Source organism: Drosophila montana, unplaced genomic scaffold (assembly GCF_035044405.1).
Source record: "Drosophila montana isolate Dmon_TW-CO22-7 unplaced genomic scaffold, ASM3504440v1 contig_2_1, whole genome shotgun sequence".
Classification (NCBI taxonomy): domain Eukaryota; kingdom Metazoa; phylum Arthropoda; class Insecta; order Diptera; family Drosophilidae; genus Drosophila; species Drosophila montana.
Window position 1 is genome coordinate 829,234 of NW_026997875.1, and position 12,584 is coordinate 841,817.

The 12,584-nt window shown below is 40.5% G+C and overlaps 1 protein-coding gene and 1 long non-coding RNA gene across 4 annotated transcripts in view; one reads left to right on the forward strand and one right to left on the reverse strand.

Moving 5' to 3' along the window:
- Snoo (Sno oncogene) overlaps nucleotides 1-12,584 on the forward strand; it is a 121,503-nt gene that overhangs the window by 39,075 nt on the left and 69,844 nt on the right. The gene's annotated exons all lie outside the window — the stretch shown is intronic.
- The window catches only part of LOC135430285 (uncharacterized), an 84,858-nt gene continuing 73,688 nt past the window's right edge, over nucleotides 1,415-12,584 (reverse strand). For all 3 annotated transcript variants that reach the window (XR_010436582.1, XR_010436583.1, XR_010436584.1), the window contains 2 exons: nucleotides 8,530-8,589; nucleotides 1,415-1,585 (listed from right to left, as the gene is read on the reverse strand). This is a non-coding gene — a long non-coding RNA (uncharacterized LOC135430285). The remainder of the gene's footprint in view (nucleotides 1,586-8,529; nucleotides 8,590-12,584) is intronic.

Sequence of the window (12,584 nt, forward strand, 5' to 3'; positions counted from 1 at the left end):
GGTTGACTGATTGCTTGGCTGTCTGATTGACTGACTGAAATCCTCCTTATATGCCGGAAAAATATATATTATTAAGAACTCATTGGGCCGAGCAAATGCGGATTTTGGGTTTTTTTTTCTGCAAATTCGCTATGCCTCCGGACGATATAGTCGAAGGTTCCTATTCGACATCAACATCCTTGGTAATCATGCCATAGATATAGTCCTAGTGAACCCGAAACCACGAAAAAACATGTATGTATTCTCAATTTCAGCCGTTCACAAAAGATGCTTTAAAATTCCTACCTACGGTACCCAGTTGACCCATGTATCCTTGGTTAGATCATACCATAGATACAGTCCTGGTGAACCTAAATACCCGATAAATAATTCACGCAAAATGCGTCGTGAAATATGTATGCTCTTTTCAGCCGCCCCTAGCAGCAGCAGCCACGCCCGCACGATGGTTCCTAGTTGACCGCCATATCCTTGGTTATGCCATGCCATTGATATAATCCTGGTGAACCTAAAGGACCAGATTTCTGCGAAGTTCGCATTGAAATGGTCCAAAAACATGCATGCTTTTTCTTTCAGCAGCCCTTTAACATGCTCCCCAACAGCTCTCTTTACTACAGTCCCTTTACAGTGGAAAAAGCTGCTGCTTAACAGTCCACTGTTATGAGCCCCGTGCGCGTATGCAATACAATTTTTAATTCCCAGACTTTTCTACTTGCTGGGCATTTCTGTTCGCCTGGTACTTCAGCTGAGTTTGTACCCAAATTTGGCCAGCCAGCGGCCGGCAATGCTACGGAATTGTTTATTCCCACAATATTCATCTACTTGCTGGGCATTTCTGTTAGCCTGGTACTTTTGCTGAATTTTTACCACAATTTGCTTGAAATAATGAAATGAATGAAATCAAATATTTTTTTAAAAACTTTAAATGTCCATATCTCAGCCAAATAAAGCCCGATCCCGGCCAGATTGGGAGGGTTAAGTCGCGCAGGTCCATAGAATAGAATGGCATCAAAGTTTTTTGATTTCAGAAAAAAGTCATTTTTCGCAAAAAACGTGATGTAACCCCTTGCCATTTTGATCAATTTGGGTCATCTCTTAGAATGTGGATTTTTGGATGGCAATCGATAGTCGGGCTCCGTACGAGTAGAAAGAGGTACATCACTCCGAAATCGGACTGTATTTACCCGAGATATTTCAATTCGAAATTTTTGAAAAAGCTTTGCACCTTGCCCCTGGGGGTATGCAACGAAATGTTTAGTTTCAATTTATTTTGTCCACCTGCTAGGCATTTCTGTTCGCCTGGTATTTCAGCTGAATTCCGACGAACAGAAACAGAAACAAGAACAACAGGAGTTTTTTTATTTATTTATTTATTTATTTTTTTTATTATTATTGTTCAATCATTAATGTACTTTATTTATATATATTCCTTAAAACTAGAAAGACATGAGTATAATATATTGTTTATTTAAGTTTATTACATTTTATTTAATTCTTATTTTATATATTTTTATTCTTTATGGCTATATCTTGGGTAAATAATGTCCGATTCTGGATAATCGATTGATAATATCTGCAATTCTTCAATCTGAAAAGATAAAAATATATTTGATTTGATATATATATATATACGATTTATAGGACATAGGGTAAATGTGGTCCGACCTGGAAAAGTTTGCGTGTTTTGGATTCTTGAATATCCATAGGCTCAATAGAACTATTTTACGTCATATTTATTAAATTGGATTAATATTTGGATTGATTTTTTGATGCAATACCAAAGACTTTATACGAGTCCATAAAGGACGATGATAATACATGAAAATCTGACTGATTTTCTACTCGATACAATGAAGCTTGAAGTTTTTGAAGAACTTTAAAAAACATGATAAATCGTCTACATAAGGTCAGATTTGTTGAATTGATATCTTTCTGATTCGGTTCGCATCTAAAGTTTTTAAATTCGGATTTAACACAATTTTTGATAGCTTTAAAAATCTGTAATTGGAAGCTCGTTCAGATTGGCCAGACGTAATGCTCTTATATCATAGGCAATAAGTTCGGTAGGCAGACGGTGTGGGATTTTAGGTGGGGGGGCAGGACGTTGCGAACATGCCACAGTTTGGCATGTCCTGTGGCCAGGCCAACATGAACAACAACAACAACAGCAACAACAACAGCTGCAAAGGCAAACAAAACACATAACTCAGTGCCACAGAGTTGGGTGCAGTTGTTGGCCTCGCCTGGCCGGCAGGATAATTTCTATGCCAGCCGCTGTCTGCCTGTCTTTAGTCATCAGCAGCTCTTCCTCTCTCCCCCCCTCTCTCTCTCTCTCTTTCTATCTCTCTCTCTGGCTCTGGCCCAGTTTTGCTAGCATGTCCCTGTGCCATTTGCATGATAACGTGTTTATAATTTTGACCCAGTTTGAGGCAAGTCAACGCCAGGACATGGTCTCCGCTGGCCAAGTTGTTGCCGCTGGAAAAGTATGGCACAGATTTTACAGATTTTCCCCAGCTATGCTGTCGGGGGCGGCATTTATCTAGTGGGCCGCATGCCTGTGCATTCCCGCTGCCGATGTCCTTAATTGCTGCGGCCCGATGTCCTTGCTGAAGCTCTTGTTACTGTTGCAGTTGCTGCTGTTCGGATTAACATGTCGACTTTTGGGCAACAACTACTCGCAACTCAGTCTGATTGCATTTTATGCAGCTCAGCTAAGTCCCCCCCCTCCCCCATTTGCATCACTCCCTTTGCTTGCATATTTTTTATGCAACGCCCAGCATTTGCCTCGCTGACTTTTTTTAGGGTGCGCTGCGTTTTTATTTGACTTGGGCGCTAATTAATATTTCACTGCAGATGCTGAACAAACAAAAGCATCAGCGGGTAAGAGGTGGGGGGAGGGGGAATCTAACGAACAGGGGGGGGGGGGGTTGGTTACAGCTGGCAGCGTGTCGTGACACGAATATAAAAGCTCGTAGAAGATGTGCACAAATGCAACTGAAAAACTTAATAAATCAAAATTTGAATTTATCGATATGAATTGATATCGATATTTTTTGACAGCTATTGGAAGTTGGTGAAAGCTGGAAATAAGTAATATGTTGCTTTCATTTGTGAGATAAAAAATAATATGACAAAGAATGTGCTGTTTAATAAAAGACTTTATAAGGAAATATATCGATAATTGCCGATATCGATAGCTCAGAAAACTGTGTGACGGCCTTCGAAGGAATATATATATCTATATATTTTATGTTCTCGATATAATTGTAAGCTGGAGAAGGCTTGCGTGTGTCGAGTTTGCTTTCATGCTGTTACATTTCATATTGTTCAAATAGCAAGCGATTTATCGATAATCGATAACAATTTTTTGTGAATTCAAAACAATTCTTTAGCATGAACTAGATGCCAATAAAATAGTTGTTGTTACGTGGCCAAAAACAATGCCTGGTAATATTTCGAAATGTATTGAAGTCCAATTTTACTCGTGCCGATTAATTTGTCCTATCGAGCACGCGCTCATCTCTAGCTGTGAGCTCTCTGGCATTTGCCACATTTGATGTTTGTTTTGAGTGGCGTTAAGAATTTTTCCTTGCGAGCTTTTCAATTGCATTCGCGGCGCGCATTAATTGAAAAAATTTTCTGCGCTAAATTTGCAAAAAAAATTTTCTTTTTGTTGTTGTTGTTGTTGTGTGCATTTTCCATTTGACGCTTTGTTTGTTAGTTTTTCGCTTCGCGGCGTTGTTGTTGCTGGGTTTTTCACAGTTTTGCCACTTGATGAAAAATATTTTGCGACTTTTCGGTTTCTTCTTCTTCGTTTTTGTGTGAGATTGAAAGGGTTTTCCACTGGTTTATTTGTTTTGGCAAGGCGACGCGACGCGACGCGACGCGACGCATTAATTTAAATTAATCACGCCGCCTCATTTTGCGGCAAGGAAGACATTAAAAGGGGACGCAATCATAAATTACAATCATGTTTAAAGGGGCAGCCACAAAAAAAAAGCCAAAGAGTAAAGCAAAGAAAATCAAGGCATAAATAAAATAAACTGGGCAGGGCCAGAGCGAGAGCAGGGAAAACTCGCGCAGTAAAAACCAAGAAAATGCAAATTTATAATTGTCGGCAAGGCGGCGTCAAGCAGCACAATGGGCATTAAATGCGAGAGGAAAAGCGCGTCGAAAATTCTTGATTATTATCAAAATTATTTGTAGCTTTTTCTGGCACTTTCTTTGGCTAGTTTCCCTATAAGAAGTACTCTCGACTGCACAACTCAGGCTGTACATCTTAAGTTCTCGATTTGCCAAATAATTCACACGATAATTTATCAAAAATATACATATATATAAAAACGACTATCGATAAAGTTGCGAGTTGCAATAAAATTTGATTGAAAAAGGTATACAAATTTATATTAAAATTCGATAAAATATGAAATGAAAACGCATATAACGATAAATTCATCGAAAATTTATCGATTCCCCATGAACTTTATTCGATTATGTTGCACACTAATCAATGATAGTTAGGACTTATTGATACTTTTGCGACAATAACGATTTACGTGTCAATTTAGGTAAAACAAACATTGATGTTTAGCTTTCGCTACGATATTTATCGCAAAATAACAATTGTTTATTTTGTTTATGTCGATACCGATTAATTTATCGGTTAAAATAACATATATACCTTTGGCATTCTATGTGATATCCAGCTGGTAATTAAGATTTATCGATACGTGTCGGACGATAACTATTCACTTTACGATAAATGTTTGCCGTTTATCGATTATTAGCTCTCGCTGCGATATCATAAATACGATTCATTTTCGCTTAATTATGCTTCACTTTTTGATCGAAGCAATATATTCCGTAAGCTTTAGCTTTCGCTGTGATGTAAAAAATATTTATCGATACCTAAGCAACGATAACGATTCACATGTCGACAAAATTCAGTCATATATCGATTTGTTGCATTGTTAAATTTAGCAAGACATTTCCTATCGATAACGTTGCACTTATCGATGAGCAGTTTCGCACCTAATTATGATATATCGATACGTACTCAACGATAACGTTTCACTTGTCGATAAAAGTAAGACATGTATTGATCTTTAGAATTTGCTACAATTGTCTAGATTATCGATACGATTTATTTATGATTTATCGATAACGCTTCACTTGTCGATAAACTTAAATCTTCTCGCTGTGACATAATTAGCATTTATCGATACTTTAGCAACGATAACGATTCACTTGTTTTGCTAAAACATTTGCTATCGATCACGTGTCACTTATCGACGCAAGCAATATATTTGTCGAGCCTTGGCTTTTCGTCTGCCCATTTGTCGATTTGACGGTTGCCGGCGGTTGCGGCTGCCAATATCTTCTGTGGCGACTCGCAACTCGCAACTCGCGGGCAACGCGAGCTAATTACAATAAATTATGCAAAACAAGCGACCAACTTGGTCCACGGGCGACAACCACGCCAAACTGTGCGACCGTTCGTAATTAGAAGCCAGAGTTGCTTTGATGTGGCCTCAATGTGTGCGAGAGTGTACAAGTGTGTGTGTGTGTGTGTACCTGGCAACCCTGTTGCCGGCGGTGCATCTATCTATCTGCATCTATCTGCCACTTTAACTTGCGCTGTTGTGGCCTGTGGCAAGAGTTCTTCCTCTTCTTCTTCCACTTCTAGTTGTTGGCTGTTTTGTCACTGCATAACGCTCATAATTAGCATGCCAGGCAGGAGGCAGGAGGGGGAGGGGGAGGGGGAGGGGTGAGGAGGAGAGGGGTGAGTGCGAGCAAGACAAACAGCTTGCACCTGCCGCAGGATTGTTGCTGTTGCAGCTTCTGATTAATTGTGCCTCAAAACGCGACCCCCCCTCCCCCCGGCTACCCTTCCCCCCCGGCTGCCTGTTCCGCTGCTTTAAGCACTTTGTTTGCCGCTTGCCGCGTTCCTGTGGTCTAGTGTAATCGGAGCCAAAGTTTTCTTTAGAGTTCGTGAAATGATAATTTATCTAGCTGAACATTGTTAAATTATGTTCACACTTCTGCGTCTGCTTTTTGCCTCGTCTTGTAAATCAAAAGCGATATTTATTTTTTCTCTTTCCTGCTTTTAATGGAAAATTAAGATGTCCTGGCTGCCCGCCCAAAAGCTGCCTGGCTGCCTGGCTGCCTGGCTGCCCGCCTGTCTGCCGTGTTGGTGTGGCTTTATTTATGCCCTTCCAGAGGGTATTATGATTGTGCCAGGAAATGTGCAACGCCTAGATGTTGACAGGGTTTACTCTATATCAGATCTCTGTACTCCCATTAACTCTTATGCCCGTCTGTTCCTACAGGAACTCAACTTCAACTGAAGATAAATGCCTGCAACTTGGCATAGATTCATTCTTATACTCCAGAGAGTATATATATTAAAGTAAGACTATATACTCGTTGGGCTAGACTAGATCAGATAGATCATATAGCACATGGATCATATGCCAAACAAGCTTTAATTTCGATTTCGTTTACATAACTTTCCTTTGTTTCTCAACACGTATTCAGCTTCCAGCTAAGTTAAGTATTTTCTTTATACTTATATTTGCATCTAATTAATATCGTATTCCTTTATCGAATTGCACCTAACAAACTTGTTGTAAAAAGTATCTTTATCTAGTTAGTTTGTCTCTAAGGGTATTTCATCTGCGGCATGCCCAAAATAACTATCCTTATTTCGCATTTTTTTCTACGCTGTTCGGCGTGGCAATTAGCTGGCCACCAAGCAAGTGACTAATGCACACGGCCAGCATGTGTGTGCGAGTGTGTGTGTGTGTGTGTGTGTGCGAGTGTGTGTGTGTGTGTGTGTGTGTGTGAATGCCACGACTGGCGGCACAGGCGACACGCAATAAATTAGCGTAAATTTACAACATTTGCTAAATTAAAAATGGCAAAAAAGAGAGGCAACAACAACAACGACAACAGCAACATCATGTTGCACACACACACACACACACACACAGAGGCAAATTGAGGCAACATTAGAGACGCATTAGCGTACGCAGGGCATACAAAAGGCTTTTGGGGGGAGCCAGCCAGAGGCGCAGAAAAACGCATGTCGCATGCCCCCATGCCGCATGCCGTATGCCCCATTGCCCCATGCCCCAACTGTTTGCTCGTTTATCGTTGCTGTCAGTCAGACTCAAAGGGGGCAATTAACGCGCCCAGCCGACGAGCAGCAGCAGCAGCAACAACAACAACAACAAGAGCAACAACAACAAGAGCAACAACGTGCGGCAAATAGTTTTGTCCATAGTTTGGCATAGACGCTGTCGCCATATTCCCATGCCGGGGCGACATATTGGCGACGCCATTTTGACGCTGTCGCTGTCGCACGCAAAGGACAATCGACAACAACAACAACAACAGCGACATCAGCAACAACAACCATGTTGTTGTTGTTGTCTCGGCCATCGTCTGGCGGCACAAACAAAACTGACGCCAATTTCTGCTCAACAGCAGCTACCCCTAGCTTCCCCCCCCCCCCCCCCCCCCCTCTTTAATGCTGCCCCAGCGCCTTTTTTGTGTGTGCTATTTTTTATTCCATTGAATTTATTGCGTTAATTTATTGTGTTTTGAACATCAAAAGCAGCCAACGACATTTGCATATTATTGCAAGTGTTTGCGTAATTTATGCGACTCCTTCCAAACTATTCGCCTAGCCAAAGTACCCTAGGATAAGGGTTAGGGCATGCCTAGTTCGTATATAGAAGCTTCGACATTTTTAATGGCCAATTTCTTGTATTTTATTATAAATTTGTTTGATGTCTTATGTTCGATTTAATTACAATTTAAATTGAAATCAATTTCTTTTTGCATTTTTTTTCGTTTAAATTAAAAACAATTTCTTTAATTTTTTAATTGCATTTGTTTTGCATTGTAATTAAAAAAACTGCTTTAATTTGTTATTTTTTCAATTAATTTATTTAATTTTTTTTCAATTTAATTAAAAATCTTTTGTTTAATTTTATTTTTGTAAGTTTGTTCTTTTTTTGAACTTAAATTAAACGAAATTATTTTTATTTTTTATTTAATTTTGTTGCATTTCAATTAATATTTAGAAAAATTGGCTTTTACGTTTACGTTTGAAAAACTTTTGCTTGAATTCCTTTTAAAATTTTTTGGTTTTTAGTGTTTAAATTTTGTCGTTTTTTAGCACTATTAAAGCCTTTGATCGGGTTTATATGGGCAAATGTAGCCGCTAGACACAACTGGCAAAATATTTGCTTTGTTTTTTGTTGTGTTCACATATTTGTTTAAAACTCATAAAACTCAGCTAACAACTGCGCAATACCCTACACTACACCTGCCCGGCTATATATATATACATACATATTTTAATAATAGTTCTAGCTAAAGAGGGCGCATAAGTGGGCGTGGCTATGTGACATTTTTTCTGAGAAACGATTGAATTCCTTGGATATTTTTCTGTCATTTTCTCTTTCGTATTTAACATATAAAATGTATGAATATTTCAAAATGTGATAAATATGAAGCGCTTACCTATTTCCTGGGCGTGGCAGCTGCATAATTCTGACGCGGGACAGAAAACACAGACCTTGCCTAGAAAATACAGATAATAAATATCAATAGATAAACTTATGGCATAGTAGCTGACACTTAAGTAAATAATAGGGTTAAGAAACATATTATGTATTTATTGAGGTTCTGGAGATTTCAAAAGTGAAAAACATAAAAAAAAAGCCTTTAATGCCAAATAAATGTCAAAGGAATCCAATTATAAATACGGAAGTTACAACTAATAGTAAATTGTGTCTTACAAAAGTTACCAATCTAGCCGCTAGATGGCGCCGCACTCGCTCAGCATGCACAATTGTTCTCATGCTTCGCAGAGCACAGATTTATGCTAATCTACTATTTTTATATTTGCACTGCAATGCGTGTGCAAGAGCGAGACAGAGAGAGAGAGAGCAAGTCTTGTGATGAGCAAAAAAAAAAAGAGAAGAGGCGAAAAAGCCAAAAATCAACGCGCAACGTCAAAAAGGAAATTGCAACAAATATGAAAATGAAAAATAAATTTGCCCGGCCACGAGTCAAACAATCTGCTCGCTGTTTAGTGCGCTGCATTCCCCAAAGGGGCGTGGTGCGGGGGGGGAGAGGGCGGACGGTGGGCGGTGGGCGGAGCGGTATTTTGGCTGGCGTAGCTGGCATGCGGCACAACATAAATCTTGGCACAGAAGTCAAGCGGGCCGCGGGCCCAGCAAAGTGCAAAGCAATGCAAGTCCCTTTCCACAGCCAACATCCCCCCTGACCAACCCCCCCCCCCCCTGCCCCCTGCCCCCTGCCCGCTGGCTGCAATTTGGTTCACTCTAATGCAATTTTTATGTGCGCCTGTGTTTTGGCTGCTCTTTCACTAAAAGCCAAATGAATTTTATTGACAAATTAATTGCAGGCAATGCCAGCAATTAAAATTGCAAACTGAAAGAAAAAAACTAATAATAATAAGTCGAAAAAAAGCTATTTTTATGTTCGCAATACGCACTGAAAACTCTTGTATCTGCGCTTTAATATTGTTACGATACATTTTTTTGATTTTTGTCTCACATTTCTCTCTCTCTCTCTCTCTCGCTCTCTTTTATTGCAGGTGAGTTCCGATTGGCTGCTGCTTAACTGTCGATCTGTATATCAATTGCCGTTTCTTTATGGCAACAACAGCGATAACTATTTAATATCAGCGTGAGTTAAGCTCTTATGATCGACTATAAGTTGCCCTGTAATGGGCTATTCGAATAAGAACTTTAAAGTTTTAGGATATATTTGGTTTAGCTAGTTGAAGAAAATACTTCAACAAAAAAAAAAACCCAATAACTTTTCTGCTTTTAAGAGGCTTACATTTTGTTAGAATTTTGACTCTCATAATTACAAAAGTTTATTTAACACAGTTTTAGGTCATTTCTTTAGAGCGTCTTAAAAAAAGTAATGAAAGCAAAAATATGTCGCATAAAATTTGAGGTTAGTTCAGATTTCACGGGATTATTTAGCTTAGTTACGCAATCTCAAAGATTCAACTCTGTCTTACACTGAAAATAAATCGCAGCATTACACAGCAAGAAAAACAACAACAATGGCGAAATTAAAAAATAGCATAACAAGCCGGAACGTCAATCAATCTCATTTTCTGACATATTACAAACAATTAGAGCAACTTATGCGTAATTGAACTTTTTTGGAGCTTCAACTTACAATCGTATTCGAATTTTTCTCTCTCTCTCTACCTCTCTCCCTCCCTCTCTTTCTTCTTGTTGAAACTAGTTTTGTGTTGCGTGTTGTTGTTGCTTTCTGTTTTGGCACCTGTTTACACGCTTTATTTGCGCTTGCGTGTGTGTGGGTAACCGTAAATCATTAAGCAGCCGAAAAAAAAAAAACAAAATGAATTGACAGCAACACGTGTCGTGTCTGTTGGAGACTTAAAAGCACACAGACAACAACAACAACAACAATAAGTACAACAACAATTGTAATTGCTACAGTTACAACTATCACAACAACAACATGTTTAAAACCCACGTGGGCTTATAAAACTTGAGTCTTTCAATTTATTGCATTGAAACTGAAAAGCTAGCAAAAAAAAATTGACACCATTTCAGCTGAGCGAAACTTGAGTCGGCGGCGGCGGTGGAGCAAAGAAGAAGCAAGCAAAAGGCCGTCGGCGGGTCAGCAGTCAAATATGCAAAGCCCCTGCCTGCTGGCCCCGCTTTGCTATCAATAAATTTAATATCGAGATGCGCAGGAAGCATGGAAAGAAGAAGAAGAAGATGCAGCCAAGTTTCAGGGCTGGCGGCACTGGAGCAAAGAAATTACACAGAAACGAAAGAAATGTAGGCAAAAGGCAGAAAAAAGGAAAAAAGAAAAAACAGCTGAAGCAGCGTCTACAAAAGTAAAACACCCTTGAGACAAGAATACACACACACATACATACATACATACAGACAGAGCGCGGATGCTGATAAACAAAATATGACAACGAAAATGTCGTAAGAACAAAAATACCAACAACAACGGGCATAGGAAGCAGCAAAAACTTAGCTGCAGCAGCACAAAAGCAGGCAAAAACTTTTACACAAAACACACACAACACACACATAAATACTCGACACTCACACTCACACACACACACACTTGGAGCGAAGGAGAGGCAAGCCATGCAGAACTTTCAACGGTTTTTTTCCTTTTATTTTGTCTGCCCAGGCGACTGACTGTGTTGTGTAAGGGGCGAGCTTTCGCTTCCCACTGTTGGCGCAAAAGAGATAGCAATTGCCGAAAGCGTCGCGCCGCCTCAGACGTATTTTGTTGCTGTAGGTTGTGGTGGGCAACTGTGTCGCTTGCTTTGGAGTTTGCTTCGCTACACAGACAGGCAGGCGGCAGGCGGCAGGGGTCGGCAGCGGGTGTTGGGTGGCTGGCTGGGTCAACTCATGGCTTAATTGGGTGGCTGGGCAGCGTCTGCCGAGACGCAGCCAAAGGGAAATTGCTTGTTGATTTTTTTCTTTCTCTTTTTTTATTTTTCGGACGACTTGTAAGCCGAGCGCTCGGCTGCGCTTCGTATGTCGGTTTGTCGGTCGGTCGGCGGTCGGTCGGTCGGTCGCACGCTTTTGCGCTTGTACATAGACGGCGCCTGCTGCTCGGTGTGCGTGTGCGTATGTGTGTGTGTGTGTGTCTGACGCCGTCTGCCTTTGCCTGCTGTACTAGACGCGCCCGGCGCCTCGCCCAAGCTTGCACGCGCGCGCTCTCTCTCTCTCTCTCTCTCTCTAACTCTCGCTCTTTGCTGCCTTCTACTCTTTTGTCTGCGCTGCGACACAGTTTTATGTGCCTGCTTGTATGTATTTGTCTGTGCGCGCGTGTGTGTTTGTGTGTTCATCTAAAACTTTGTTGTGTGCTTTTCTGTGCCAAATGTCGGTCGCTGCTGTGCGTGTGTTTGTGTGTGTGTGTGAGTGCGTGTGTGTGTGCTTCTGTGTCTGAAACTTTGGCGCGTGTTTGGCATTAGTGACAGTCATGTCAGCAAAAGTTTGAGGCACATTCAACATTCCAAGTTTATGTCGTAGTCGTTGTCGTTGTTGTTGTTGTCGCAGTAGCCGTTGCTTTTGGGCGTGGCACTGTGGGCGTTGGCAGACATGCTTCACGTTCCACAAGCACGCCCCGTTTGTCGCCTTCCCCAGTATTTTCCTGCTTCTTCTTTTACGTCTTACACATTAAAGCTTCGCTTAAAGCACTCAAATTTCACGAGTTTAAGTACATAATTAAGATAAGAGTCCTTTTTTCCGGAGGGGTTGGTTAATTTTTCTTGCAGGAACTATGAAGTTTGTTGCGGGGCGCATACATTCGTTGTCTTTGAGGGGGCGGAGTGGTGGGATGATTTCTGTCACTTGCCCCAAATCAAATTTGAAAGTTTCCCTTACAAATGGGGCAATTAAATCGAACTGCAACCCTTTTTTGAAGTAGCATTTCATGGAACTAGTTCGTGCGTGATATTTAAATGACATTTCGGTATAATTTAGTTATTTTCTTAAAATCCAATTACCGAAATATTGCGTGGTATTTAA